The sequence below is a fragment of the Dermacentor andersoni genome, chromosome 1 (genome assembly GCF_023375885.2).
Source record: "Dermacentor andersoni chromosome 1, qqDerAnde1_hic_scaffold, whole genome shotgun sequence".
Taxonomy (NCBI): domain Eukaryota; kingdom Metazoa; phylum Arthropoda; class Arachnida; order Ixodida; family Ixodidae; genus Dermacentor; species Dermacentor andersoni.
Window position 1 is genome coordinate 71,524,425 of NC_092814.1, and position 13,424 is coordinate 71,537,848.

The 13,424-nt window shown below is 48.0% G+C and overlaps 1 long non-coding RNA gene across 1 annotated transcript in view; it reads right to left on the reverse strand.

Moving 5' to 3' along the window:
* Positions 1-3,016: 3,016 nt before the first annotated feature.
* LOC140215226 (uncharacterized) overlaps positions 3,017-13,424 on the reverse strand; it is a 120,316-nt gene continuing 109,908 nt past the window's right edge. Inside the window, exon 3 of the long non-coding RNA XR_011892170.1 lies at positions 3,017-3,600. This is a non-coding gene — a long non-coding RNA (uncharacterized lncRNA). The remainder of the gene's footprint in view (positions 3,601-13,424) is intronic.

Genomic DNA, 13,424 nt, shown 5'->3' on the forward strand with positions numbered 1-13,424 from the left:
GCTAGACTAATGAAAAAACTTAAACAGTATAAAGAACTATGCACAAAGAATCAAAGGCAGAAAGATTTAGCTTCGAAGGTTTCAGTGATTCCGTGTGTGCGCGGCCTTTCACAAAGACTTAAGAAGGCGGCTGGGAGTTGCGAAGTAAAAGTGGTGTTTTCGGCTAGAAACCATATAGGTAGTGTCTGTTCTAGGGTAAAAAGTAAGTTCGAAATTAAGGATGATGCAAAGAAAGAATGTAGCATTAAACATCCACGTAAGAACCGATTTGTCGATTGCGCGAAGAAGATTGTGTATCACATTCCTATGTGAATTGTGATTGTGTGGTCATGTCTACGTAGGGCAGGCTGCGAGAGGCATCAACACGAGACTAAGGGAACACTTGTCTAGTCTGAAAGGTCGCCTTAGTACGCATTTGGCAATGCATTGTCAAGAACATGCTTGCTCACCCTGTCTTAGAAGCACCGACATATTGTTTAGGCATAGAAATCAAACCGCGAGAGAAATAGTGGAAGCTCACTGGATTGCAAAACTGAAGGAAAAACGCATCAGTCATCCTTCTGTTTCATTGTTAAAGAGAATACGCTCCTGTCATCATATCTTTAACGCATTTTCATCTTAAGTGCTTGTTTTAGGCGCTTTGCTGTTTTTATGTTGACCGGGTAGCGCTGATCCGAGGCATTTTATCACAAGTGTTGTTATATACGCTATTGGCGTGTTCTTGACATGAAAACTGTTTACAGCGCAAACACATGCAACCACAAAGTATAAGGGACAGGACACAAGCGCTGTCCCTTATACTTTGTGGTTGCATGTGTTTGCGCTGTAAACAGTTTTCATGTCAAGTATGCACCAACTCGCCCAGAAAGAAGTTTTAATGGCGTGTTCTGTTGACTGGATCGCGCAGATCTGTGGGTATTTAGGCAGGTGGTTCTTCGAAAATAAAACCAATTGTTAGAAAGCGCTCGTCCTTGTGTTGCTCCTTTTCTTTGTCCCTGTTTGTGTTGAGCTCAAAAGGTTTTTCTAAAAATGAAGCTTTGGTGTAGCTGGAAAACGTCTTCTGAAATAATTACTTTGAGGTGCTTTTCATCGGTTTCACATTATTTTCTTCAAGGAATGGCCCACCCGCCGTTGTTGTTTAGTGGCTGTGATGTTGGGCTGCTAAGCACGAGGTCGCGGAATCGAATCCCGGCCTCGGCTGCCGCAATTCGATGGGGGTGAAATGTGAAAGCACCTGTGTACTTAGATTTAGATGCAGGTTAAAGAACCCCAGGTGGTGCAAATTTCGGGCGTCCCCCACTACGGCGTGCCTCGTAATCAGATAGTGGTCGTGGCACGTGAAACTCCACAATTATTATTAAGGAATGGCCTGCGTATGAGTGAAGGTGCAGGGTGCACGAATCAGTAAAAGGTAAGAGTTCATTCGCGCGCGAAGTGGCGTTATTTAGTCAGCGTGCCATGTAACAGGCATGAGTGTGTCGGTGCTACGGTTGCGCAGCACCAGGCTGCACCCCTACTGATTTCCGTCCGGTTGCGTGCCACTGGAATTAGACCACGGCAGTACGCCTCGCAATTTTTTTTTCTTTGCTTTGCTTTCTCTTTCGCAGGGTCTACGAAGATAGTGAAGAGAATGCTTATACGCGGGAAACACGTCAGCCCAGCCAGGGAAGCTGCGCAACCCAAGCTGCTCGGGCCCAAAATAAGAAACGCCTGAGTGGAGAGAACGCACGGTGCGAAGGGTCAGGACGGCATGGGACCGGCGAGCCTGGAAACCATTTCGCGAAGCGATCAGCCTGGCGCCATCTAGTGATGAAGGTTTCGTCACAATGCACGCAGATTTTCCCCAATGGGTGGCGCGTGGTGCTCAGCGCCTTTAAGCGCTTCTACCACGCGGTTACCGCTGATGCTATTAAAGCTTAAACACTCCGTTTTTAGCTGGTAAGACTATGTTGCTACTAGATCGGCAAGCTCAATAGCTTAAGCTTGACAGCTGGATTGAAGACAATCATTTGCGTTAAGAGGAAGCTTTAGCTCGGGCCCAACTCCGACGCGGCCTATTCAAATACATGTAAAAACGCAAAAACGTTTTTCTGAGATAACCACTGGACCGATTTTAATGAAATCTGTTGCATTTGAGAGAGAAAGTTAAATTCTAGTGACTGTTGGAAGCGGAATTTTGATTTAGGGCTTGAATTTTGTTAGAAAGATTTTCAAAAAATCAGACGTTTGAAAAAAATAGAAGCACGAAGTTTACAAGCTCATAGCTCTGCATCAAGAACAGATATCGCGATTCTGTAAACGGCAATCATTAGACCATTCAAAGCGGACAAATTTGATGTGTCAGTTTACATCTTACGTGAATTTGTTACGTTGTTTACGAAGGTTCTGCAAAAGTTGTAATTACACATTACTCCATTTTTTGAGGTTCATGTGTAACATATCAATTTTGTCCGCTTTAGATGTGCTATCAGGTACAGTTCACAGAATTGCGATATCATTTTTTCTTGTTGAGTTACGGAGCTGTAAACTTGATAGTTTCGTTTTCTGAAAATTTGCGATTTTCGCCAAATTTTTATAAAAATTTGACGACGTAAATCGAAAATTCGAAACCAACAGTCACTAGATTTTAAGCTTTTCTTTTAAATGCAGCAAACCCCGTCAAATTTGGTGCAGTGGTTGCCGAGAAAAACGAATTCTCCTTTTACATGTGTTTAGATAGGAGCACCCGAGCTAAAGCTTCCTCTTAACATGAATCAGCGGAAATTGTCGTCGCCCGCATGAGTTTATCCGAGGCATTTATTCGATCTTGGTACTCTTCTCTTTCCTGCGGGTTCTTGTTATACAACCATGTCGCTGTTATACGACTCTTAGTTACATTCTAACCCGATGACGGTCAATAGTAACTTTGGCATGACTTTCATATCTTCTCTTTTATTTCCCTTTTCTTTAAATGAAGGTCTTACACCGCTACACCCTAACAAAGTAGTGACACGCATCAGAGCGTTGCAAATGTTAATTCTTTTTTTTTTTTTTTTTTTTGTTACAGCCACACTCTGTTTCGTTTCCTAGGAGGATGCTGCGCCCTGAAGTCACGACACAGTATGTGGTCACGTGGGAGCAGGACATCGCGTTGTTTCGACCTCGCTTCAGCTAGTTCGGTCGTCTTGTATGCTGCTATTGTTGCGAGGGCCGATGTTGCGGCATATAGAGGATGGCTGAGCGAGCCGAAGCGACTGTCAAAACGTCGCAATGTCTTCCTCCCACGTGACCACCCAGACAAGATACAGGCATCCTAAGGATGTTTGATGGATGTCTCTGTAAGGATGTTGAGGAGATGCTATGGATTTTCCTAATATGTCCTACGCTAACCCAGAAAAAATTCCCATCTGAAACACCGAAAGATGTCCCACGAAGGTCACTCCGGATGGAGGTTATATCCGAGACTCGGGACGTAAGGTAGATGTATTAGTCATGCTTGTTCTAAGCAGATGCCTGGTGGTCTTTGCATGCAAATCAGTGGAGCAACCTTGTAAAACTTGCACATCTCTATTGCAACTTGTCATCGGGCTGTCTGGGTGGCTGAACTTTGCGATCAGGCTCCTAAGAGAAGAGAAGAAAAAAATCGAAAAAGCAATTAAGAAGCAAAACCAAAGTGCATTAAACGGGCACTGTTGGAAGTTAGTATTGAACAATAAAAGGATCGAACGATGAAATGTAGGCCAGCATGTCACTGGGCAATCTCTTAATTATGTCCAAAAAATTCCAAGTGCTCTTTTTCGACGAAATAAATAAAAAAAAATAAACTGTGGCAGCTGGTGCAATTGTAGTAGTTGTGCTAGGTTACTGAAAGCGGCGCACATAATTTTCATGGAAAATCTAAATGCACAATCGACTAATGAATAAAATTTCACGAATTACACTTTTAATTAACTAAATCATGGCACTTGTTGCACGTTCCGAATTGTAGCCAGTCAGGACACAAGGTGTATGCACTTGGAAATAAATTTCAGGTTGACACCAGCATGCATCGGCTACCGTTACTTTTGTGCTTCAGGACACAAAACAGTTTTTTCTTAAGAAAGTGAAACAGTGCATTCTTTTAGTTTGATGGTGCATATCTCAAAACCAGTGCCATACTCACTATTTTCTCCTAGTAGATATGCCTTGCAGACTTAATGGCTACAATTTCCAAATTGCAATATGTGCCATAAACTAATCAGTTTGAGTTAGTATTTTAGCTAATCAATTGGTTATGCATTTCTATTTATTAGGCAAGTAAAGTCAACCACTGGCGCGGCGTCTCCCTGCTGTCTTGTTAGATGGTCAACTAGCTGCGATAATGAAAAGCGAAACATTATGTCACAGCTTTCCTTTTCCCTCCGAAACGTTAGGTTATCCTAGTCTATTCCTGCAAGATTGAAATCGCCGGTTTATATCAGCTTAGTTCTGGCATTTACCTTGGTGTGAAGGAAATCGTGCAATTGTGTCATGTATTCGATAGAAGCGTTAGGACGCCTATACACACCACCTATCAGAACCGACATGCCGCACACATTAACAGTACACCAGACACTTTCATGACCAGCTATGCCTTTGTGTTCCTGAAATGAAATAATGTTATTGATTACTAGGGCTACGCTCCCGCCCCGTCCGTCACGATCTATGCGAAGGAGGCTATGCCACTGGAAGGATTTCGGAGTCATGAATGCCGGGGTGCGGCCAGGTTTCTGTTCTTACCATGATGTCAGGAGAGTACAGCAATAAAAGTTCTAATTTTTCTCTTTTGTTGACAATGCTACGTGCATTAAGGAATAATAACGTCAGGGAGCTTGTGCTTTGCAGTCATTTATCATTGCCGCTTGGAACAGCGTCGTCATCATCGTGTGTACGCTTAATCGGAGCTCTTCTATTGTTCTTGCCGTCCCATGCGTACCAGCTATTGCGAATTTTCAGTTTATCATGCCGAAGGATCACCTTTTCACCGTTCGCACGATCAACCTTCGACGACTGCCGCAATTTCTTCCGCACTTCCCGGACAGCTGGCGAAAAATCTTCAGAAATAGATATGGTATTGGGTTCCAATTTGAAACAGTTACGAAGGACGGCAGCTTTTTCAGAGAAATCATACAAGCGAAGTGTTGCGGGTCGGTCTTTGTTCGTGGTCTTTCTACCAATAGAATGAATGCGTTCGCGTGATCGTACCGTTACCCCGAGCTTGTTCTCCGTGACATACTCTGCCAATTAAGGATGTGTTAGTTTCATCATCGTCTTCGTTTAAACCAAAGATGACAATGTTATTGCGGCGGCTCCGATTTTCTTGGTCATCCAGTTTTTTGGGCATGTGTGACACTTCTTTCTGTACGGCAGTAATTGGGACTTCACACTTATCTACCTTCTCCTGGCATAGTTTGTATGATGCGAGTGCTCCTTTGATATCTGTTAGCTTCGCTTGCACATCATGTAATCGGTTCTGAAGAAAAGTTTGAGATGCCTGAATTTCCGTAACCACATTCAGAACCTCGTCAACCTTAGGCCCTGGATTTTCATCCACATCTAGACTCAGTTAGAATAGCACACGCACAACATTCAAGGATTCACAGCAACATTGGAAAAAACACCCGGCGCTCGGCAGCACCACTAACCCAACACAGCTGGTTCTCAAGCATTTAGAAAAGGACCATTTATCACCGACCTGTACAAAGACGAACAAAGGATTCAGCATTGCGCATCGGATGGTGCCACGAAGCCCACTGAAATGGGCGCGCAGTTGGCTCTCCGTTTTATACGGCTTTCACATTGCCCCTGAAAGGACGGTCCATTTCCCATGATGCCACGGCTGATGAATCAGTCGGTTTGACATGTGGAATCAGCGCAGCGTAAGCCACGTGTAGACATAGTGCTGATGACGTCATCGAAGGAAGATGCTGAATCAGCACTGGAAAGCCGTCGCTGATGTGCACTTACACTTGCAAGAACATCTCTACGAAGATGAACAGAGGGTTCAGCATTGCATCTCGGATGGTTCCACCAAGCCAAGATGACAGCATGATGCAAAATGTTCTTCTGTTGTGCACGTTAAAGATCACCAGGCGGTTAAAATTATTCTACAGTCCCCCACTACAGCAAGCATTATAATGAGATTATTGTTTGGCATGTAAAGTTACAGAATGTCATTTTAATTCTCCTTATTTACAGCTACTTTGAACTATAATATTGTGCACTGCATAAACAATACTTCGACAACGCAGTGTGATTGACTGGTGAAAAATTTGAACATCCCACTATACCACAGTTCCAGTAGCCCTTTTCGTCCCCTTGAAATATATATATATATATATATATATATACAAGTGAAATAATAATAATGATTCTTAAGACGACCCCACTCCAGATAAAAAGCAGGTTTTAATCTGCAGAAAAGAAACCTAAACTCTAGGAGGCATCTCAGTTTCTGGTATTTCTGATAACTTCCACTAACATTTTAAAGTGTTGTCAACTTAATTTTGTGTTTACTCTGCTATGGTTGATCAGTCATTGTTGCGTTCTGCTGCTGGCTACAACATCACAGGTATGACTCAAGGTCGCAAGTGATACCAATTTACACAACATGCGAAACAGCAAAGAGACCTGGTAAACAACAGATCAACTGGTAGAAATTATTGTGAAGGTTTCAACAGCTCACAACCCATGGGTCTACATTCAAGAATACCATCAGTTATTGTTTTAAGAGGAGCATGTTGCATTCACACATAAATGATACTTACTGCACATCAGCATGCGGAAGTTGGTTGTCCACAAATTTATTTTCTCCTTTTGCCGCTAACCAACTGAACTCCGCTGCCATTGCTGGCACGAGAATTCTGCGCAAGATTCGAGACGTTATTTTTCATTTGCTGTGTCCGCCCCTTGAACCACCACAGTCACCATGACTACCGACGGTGATGTGTTTAAAATTGAATCAACATAGCGACAGAAACATTCGCGCCGGTCAAGCGCGGTTATGCATCAGGCGTGTAGTGCAGCGGCATTCCTCTTGCGCGCGTCCCTAAGAACACACCGCGCCAGCTACCGCCGCCGCCGCGAAGCCTGCGTGTGGCCTCCGAAATGCAAGGCTGCGTGGGTGAGTGCGAACGCAGTGAAACGCGTCATGCGGGCACCGCGCTCCCAACTAGCGCATCTTCCCTAAAGTTTAATCTTCCCATACGCACTGCGCCATCTAGTGGCGCTGTCATGAAGTCCACGCGTGGCCTCCGAGAAGAGCAGCGTGGGTTGCCGGTGGCTGTGAACGCAATTTGTTCCCTCAATTGTACACGATGATTGGTACAACTTCCTTGCCCGCCAGCGTACCCTGCTGCACGTGCCTAAATTTAAATACCCAGTCACCCAAGCTGTGTTTTCGTGTGCATAGCTAGTGGCACTTACGCAGTAGTCCAAGTTGTAGCTTTGAACCCGAGAGAGCCTCCAGTGACAGCTGCATTGGGAAAGTCCATAGAGGAAGGGAAAAATCTCTGAATAAAAAAAAATCCCCGGCCCAACCTCTTCCCTCAAACACTAACACACAAAACAACACACTATATCAACGGATCAACACTATATGCAATATATACAGCCCCGCAGTGGAGGTCTGTAGGGTGTGTACAAGAAGATTTTCGCTTACATCCTCCATTTGCACACGGCCTTCGGGGCTAGTCTTCTAACTCGTCCCACTGTAGCACAGTTGCGCAACCCCCAAGCCACTGCGCTACCCCGATCTCTCCGATCTCTCCAATGCTCAATACGACCTCTCCAATGCTATTCACAGCGTGCTTACAGGACGTATTCAGAGACCTGGAGTGGGAAGAATTGGGGATAAAAGTTAATGGAGAATACCTTATTAACTTGCGATTCGCTGATGATATTGCCTTGCTTAGTAACTCAGGGGACCGAGTGCAATGCATGCTCACTGATCTGGAGAGGCAAAGCAGAAGAGTGGGTCTAAAAAGTTAATCTTGTAATGAAAAAAGGAAGAGAATGGCATACCGATCATCATCAAGAGCGGAGGGCACGAGACCGGCGTTCGAACACCACCATCTTGCTCTCCGCGCTCACTGTTCCGAGCTACCGCCCGTTTGTTGGACTCGCTCAATAAACTTCCTTACATTTGGTGGATCGTGCTGGGTACGCACATCGTCGGCACCCTGGAACTCCGATCCCGCACTTTGCACTCGACCATGCAAGCTGACGCAGCCCAACAGCCGCCACCTCTCCCGGCCGCCGTTTGTCCCAGCCCCGTTCGCCAGCGAGACCCCCCGGTATTTTCGGGTACGGAAGACCAGGACGTCCAGGACTGGCTGTCGTCCTACGAAAAAGTTAGTGGACCCAACAAGTGGGATGACGCTGCTAAGTTGAGTACCGCGAACTTTTACTTGGCTGGCGTGGCGAAGCTGTGGTATACGAACCACGAATCGGAATTTGAAAACTGGTCTGCTTTCAAGGAGGCAATATCTGCCGTTTTCGGTCGCCCTGCCGTGCGGAAGTTACGCGCCGAGCAACGGCTGCGCACACGGGCACAGGAACCGAATGAAACATTTACCGCCTATATTGAGGACGTACTCGATCTCTGCAGGCGCGCCGATGCCTCAATGAGCGAAAGTGCCAAAATACAGCACATCATGAAGGGCGTCGACGACGATGTCTTTCAGATGCTTCTTGCGAAGTCTCCTGGCACTGTGTCTGAAGTTGTAACTCTTTACCACAGCTATGACGAGTTGAGAAGGCAGCGGGCTCTCACCCGACGTTCATCTCAGACGTACAATCAACCGCTCGCTGCACTGGACATCATGCCTGACCAGTCATACCTTATCGCACAAATGAAAGAATTTGTGCGTGAGGAGGTGGCCCGTCAGTTGTCTCTCCTGCCGTTTGCTCAGCGTCAGGAGCTCCCACAACAGCAGCAACTGCAGCGACCAATCCCGTTGGCTCCCGTGCTTCGACACGTCATTCAAGAGCAGATTTCCGAGGCCATGCCGGTGCCCATTCAGCAGCAACCTGTCGCCGCGCCTCTTAGTTACGCTGAGGTAGTAAAGCGGCAGCAGCTTCAACAGCCCTCACCACCCCATGGTGTGTCGTATGCTGCAGCCCCGATTCAGCCGTCCGTGGCATGGTCTGCTCCCATCCCTGCAAATCCCTGGCGAACGCGCGACAACCGGCCGATCTGTTTTGCGTGCGGTGGCCCTGGTCATATCGCCCGATTCTGCCGCCGTCGCGCGCCAGGATATTCAGACGCCCGTTCACCGAACTACATAGATCGTCCCCGCTCTCGTTATGAAGGTACGGGTCCCCAAACAAGCACGTCTTCACGTGACTATCCGCAACCCACGTCTCGTCGCTCACCTTCACCCCGTCGCCGCTCCTTGTCGCCCATGCGTCGTCGACCAGCCCCTGAAAATGAGCGAAACTAGCCTCCGCAGTTCGTGAGGCAAGAACTGCGCTGTCGAAATGCTCAAGTCCTCGAACTTTGCCGTCGAATATTGTCGAAGTTTTCGTAGAAGGCATCCGTGCATATGCTCTTGTCGATACCGGTGCTGCCGTTTCTGTTATAGACGCCACACTTTGCCGCAAGCTTCGGAAGGTGACCACGCCTCTTGAGATGATGCCCTTACGTACAGCGAATGGAGACCCTGTTCGGCCTATAGCTGCCTGCACTGCTCGACTTATTATAGCTAAAGAGCACTACATTGTCGAGCTTATCGTCCTTTCCTCTTGCTCGCACGACATTATACTTGGCTGGGACTTTCTATCGTATAATCACGCCGTTATTGATTGTGCCAGATCTGAACTTGAGCTCTTCCCCTTGTGTGACGAGTCCTACTACCCCGCTCATCAAGCCGCACACAAAATAGTCGTCACAGAAGACACAGAAATTCCGCCGACAGCAGCTGTTTTGCTCCCCGTATTCTGCAACAGCATATGTGATGAAGCTGCATTCTTTGAACCATCACGCCTTCTTCTAAATCGGAAGCCACTTCTTTTGCCTTATTCGACCCTCTCTATTTCGAATGGAACAAGCGCTCTCTGCCTCACAAATCCTCTTCCATATCCCATCAGACTGCTTAAAGGTAAATCCCTTGGATGCGTGCAACCCATTGATATCGGCCAAATTTTTTCCGTGCAGCAAGATTCAGCTCGACGCGACCTCGACGTCATCAGTGCTCTTACCCCTTCTGATGTTCCAGCTGCTGACCTATTCGATTCGTCCATCGCAGACGGACTGTCCCCATTTGAACGCTCTGCTCTTCTCCAGCTGCTCTACCAGTTCCGCGACTCCTTCGATGTTGCCCAACGTGCCCTTAGCCGAACTTCTACCATTGTTCACAACATCGACACCGGCTCCAACTCGCCAGTGCGACAACGCCCTTACCGCGTCTCCACCGCGGAACGTCAAGTTATTACCGACCAGGTTGACGATATGCTTAAACGCGACGTTATTCGCCCTTCACAAAGCCCGTGGGCATCCCCTGTGGTTCTCGTTAAAAAAAAGGATGGATCGATTCGCTTCTGCGTGGATTACCGGCGCCTAAACAAGGTCACTCGAAAAGACGTGTACCCTTTACCCAGAATTGACGATGCCCTTGATTGCCTACAAGGTGCCGAGTTTTTTTCGTCCATAGATTTGCGTTCCGGGTAATGGCAGGTACCTTTAGCAGAGGCCGACCGTTCAAAGACAGCCTTCGTCACGCCTGACGGTCTATATGAATTCAATGTCATGCCCTTCGGCCTCTGCAATGCGCCTGCCACCTTCGAACGCATGATGGACTCGGTTCTGCGGGGTTTGAAGTGGCACATGTGTCTCTGCTATCTCGACGACATTGTTGTCTTTGCGCCAGATTTCGCAACCCATCTCGAACGCCTCAACCATGTCCTGACGTGTCTGAAAACCGCTCAGCTGCAACTAAATCTCAAGAAGTGCCGTTTTGCTGCGCGAAAACTTACAATTCTTGGTCACGTTGTATCAAAGGATGGTGTGCTTCCGGACCCAGCTAAATTACGTGCCGTGACTGACTTCCCCAAACCGACGACTCTAAAGCAGTTACGAAGCTTCATAGGGTTATGTTCCTACTTTCGTCGGTTTGTGTGCAACTTCGCCTCTATAATTGCGCCTTTGACCCAACTACTAAGCAGCGCCTCCAATATCTCGTCATGGTCTTCTGAGTGTGACCAAGCCTTCTCCACCCTTCGCCGTCTCCTGACGTCACCACCTATACTGCGCCACTACGATCCTACGGCCGAAACTGAGGTGCACACAGACGCCAGCGGTGTCGGCCTCGGTGCTGTTCTCGCGCAACGAAAGCCTGGGTTCGCAGAGTATGTCGTCGCATACGCCAGCAGAACGCTCACCAAGGCTGAATCAAACTATAGCGTCACCGAGAAAGAATGCTTGGCAATAGTCTGGGCGCTTGTCAAGTTCCGCCCTTACTTATATGGCCGCACGTTTGATGTAGTTACGGACCATCATGCATTATGTTGGTTGTCTTCGTTGAAGGATCCGTCAGGTCGCCTTGCCCGCTGGGCTCTTCGACTTCAAGAGTTTGACATCCGCGTTATATATCGTTCCGGACGCAAGCATGCCGATGCTGATGCACTGTCGCGGTCACCACTATCCACCGAAACTGCGTCCATATCCACTATAGCCCTTCCATTGTCAGCTCTTGACGTCGCCACCGTCTCCTCTGCACAGCGCCACGATCCCTGGATCGCTTCGCTTCTTGACGTTTTATCCGGGGCACCCACTCTTTCGACCACTCGAACTCTGCGACGCCAAGCTTCGCACTTCAGCATCCGTGATGGCCTCTTGTACCGGCGCAACTACTCGCCAGATGGTAGGAAGTGGCTCCTAGTTATCCCTCGAACGCTTCGCTCTACAATCTGCGCTTCCTTTCACTCCGACCCGCAGTGTGCTCACGGTGGTGTCTTCAAGACCTATGAACGCTTACGGAAAAGGTACTACTGGCGCGGAATGTTTCGCTTTGTCCGCAAGTTCATTCGCGGCTGCCACGAGTGTCAGCGACGAAAAAAACCACCGCATCCTGCAGCAGGTTCATTGCAGCCCCTTCCATGCCCAGAACGCCCATTCGACCGCGTTGGAATTGACCTTTATGGACCTTTACCTTTGACCACGGCCGGAAACCGATGGGCTATCATTGCTGTCGACCACCTTACACGATACGCCGAAACAGCTGCTCTTCCCACGGCGACAGCACAGGACGTCGCCTCTTTCATCCTCAGGCGTTTTGTGCTTCGGCATGGTCCTCCTCGCGAACTCCTCAGTGACCGTGGCCGCGTATTTCTCTCCGATGCAATTCAAGCACTTCTCCACCAGTGCAACATTGTACATCGGACGTGTACTGCCTACCACCCTCAGACGAACGGTCTCACTGAGCGGTTTAATCGGACTCTGGGCGACATGCTTGCGACACATGTTGCATCTGATCAATCAAACTGGGACCTGGTTCTCCCATTTGCGACATACGCGTATAACACCGCTACGCAAGTCACAACCGGGTTTTCCCCCTTCTTCCTTTTGTACGGTCGCCAGCCGACGCACACTATCGACACGTTGCTGCCATACGCACCAGATACCTCAGAGTGCACGCCCGTGTCAGCAGCGGCCCGTTACGCTGAAGATTGCCGACAACTAGCCAAGCGCTTTACTACAGCCGACCAACAACGCCAGAAAAACGCCCGCGATGATGATCACTCTCCGGCCGCAACATTCGCTCCTGGAGCACTTGTGTGGCTGCTTGTACCACCCTGCGCCCCTGGCTTGTCGTCCAAACTGCTCCCAAATTATCATGGTCCCTACCGCATCGTCGAGCGTACTTCCCCCGTAAACTATGTCATTGAGCCTATTACGCTGCAAGGCGACCGTCGTCGACGTGGACGTGATGTTGTTCACGTAGACCGCCTCAAGCCGTACTTCGACACTCTTGTACCCACCTGTTAGATCGCCAGGATGGCTCCACCTTTCTCGACGGGGGCGATTGTAATGAAAAAAGGAAGAGAATGGCATACCGATCATCATCAAGAGCGGAGGGCACGAGACCGGCGTTCGAACACCACCATCTTGCTCTCCGCGCTCACTGTTCCGAGCTACCGCCCGTTTGTTGGACTCGCTCAATAAACTTCCTTACAATCTGTAGAAAACTAAAGTGATGTTTAACAGTCTCGGAAGAGAACAGCAATTTACAATAGGTAGCGAGGCACTGGAAGTGGTAAGGGAATACATCTACTTAGGGCAGGTAGTGATTGCGGATCCGGATCATGAGACTGAAATAATCAGAAGAATAAGAATGGGCTGGGGTGCGTTTGGTAGGCATTCTCAGATCATGAACAGCAAGTTTCCATTATCCCTCAAGAGAAAAGTGTATAATAGCTGTGTCTTACCA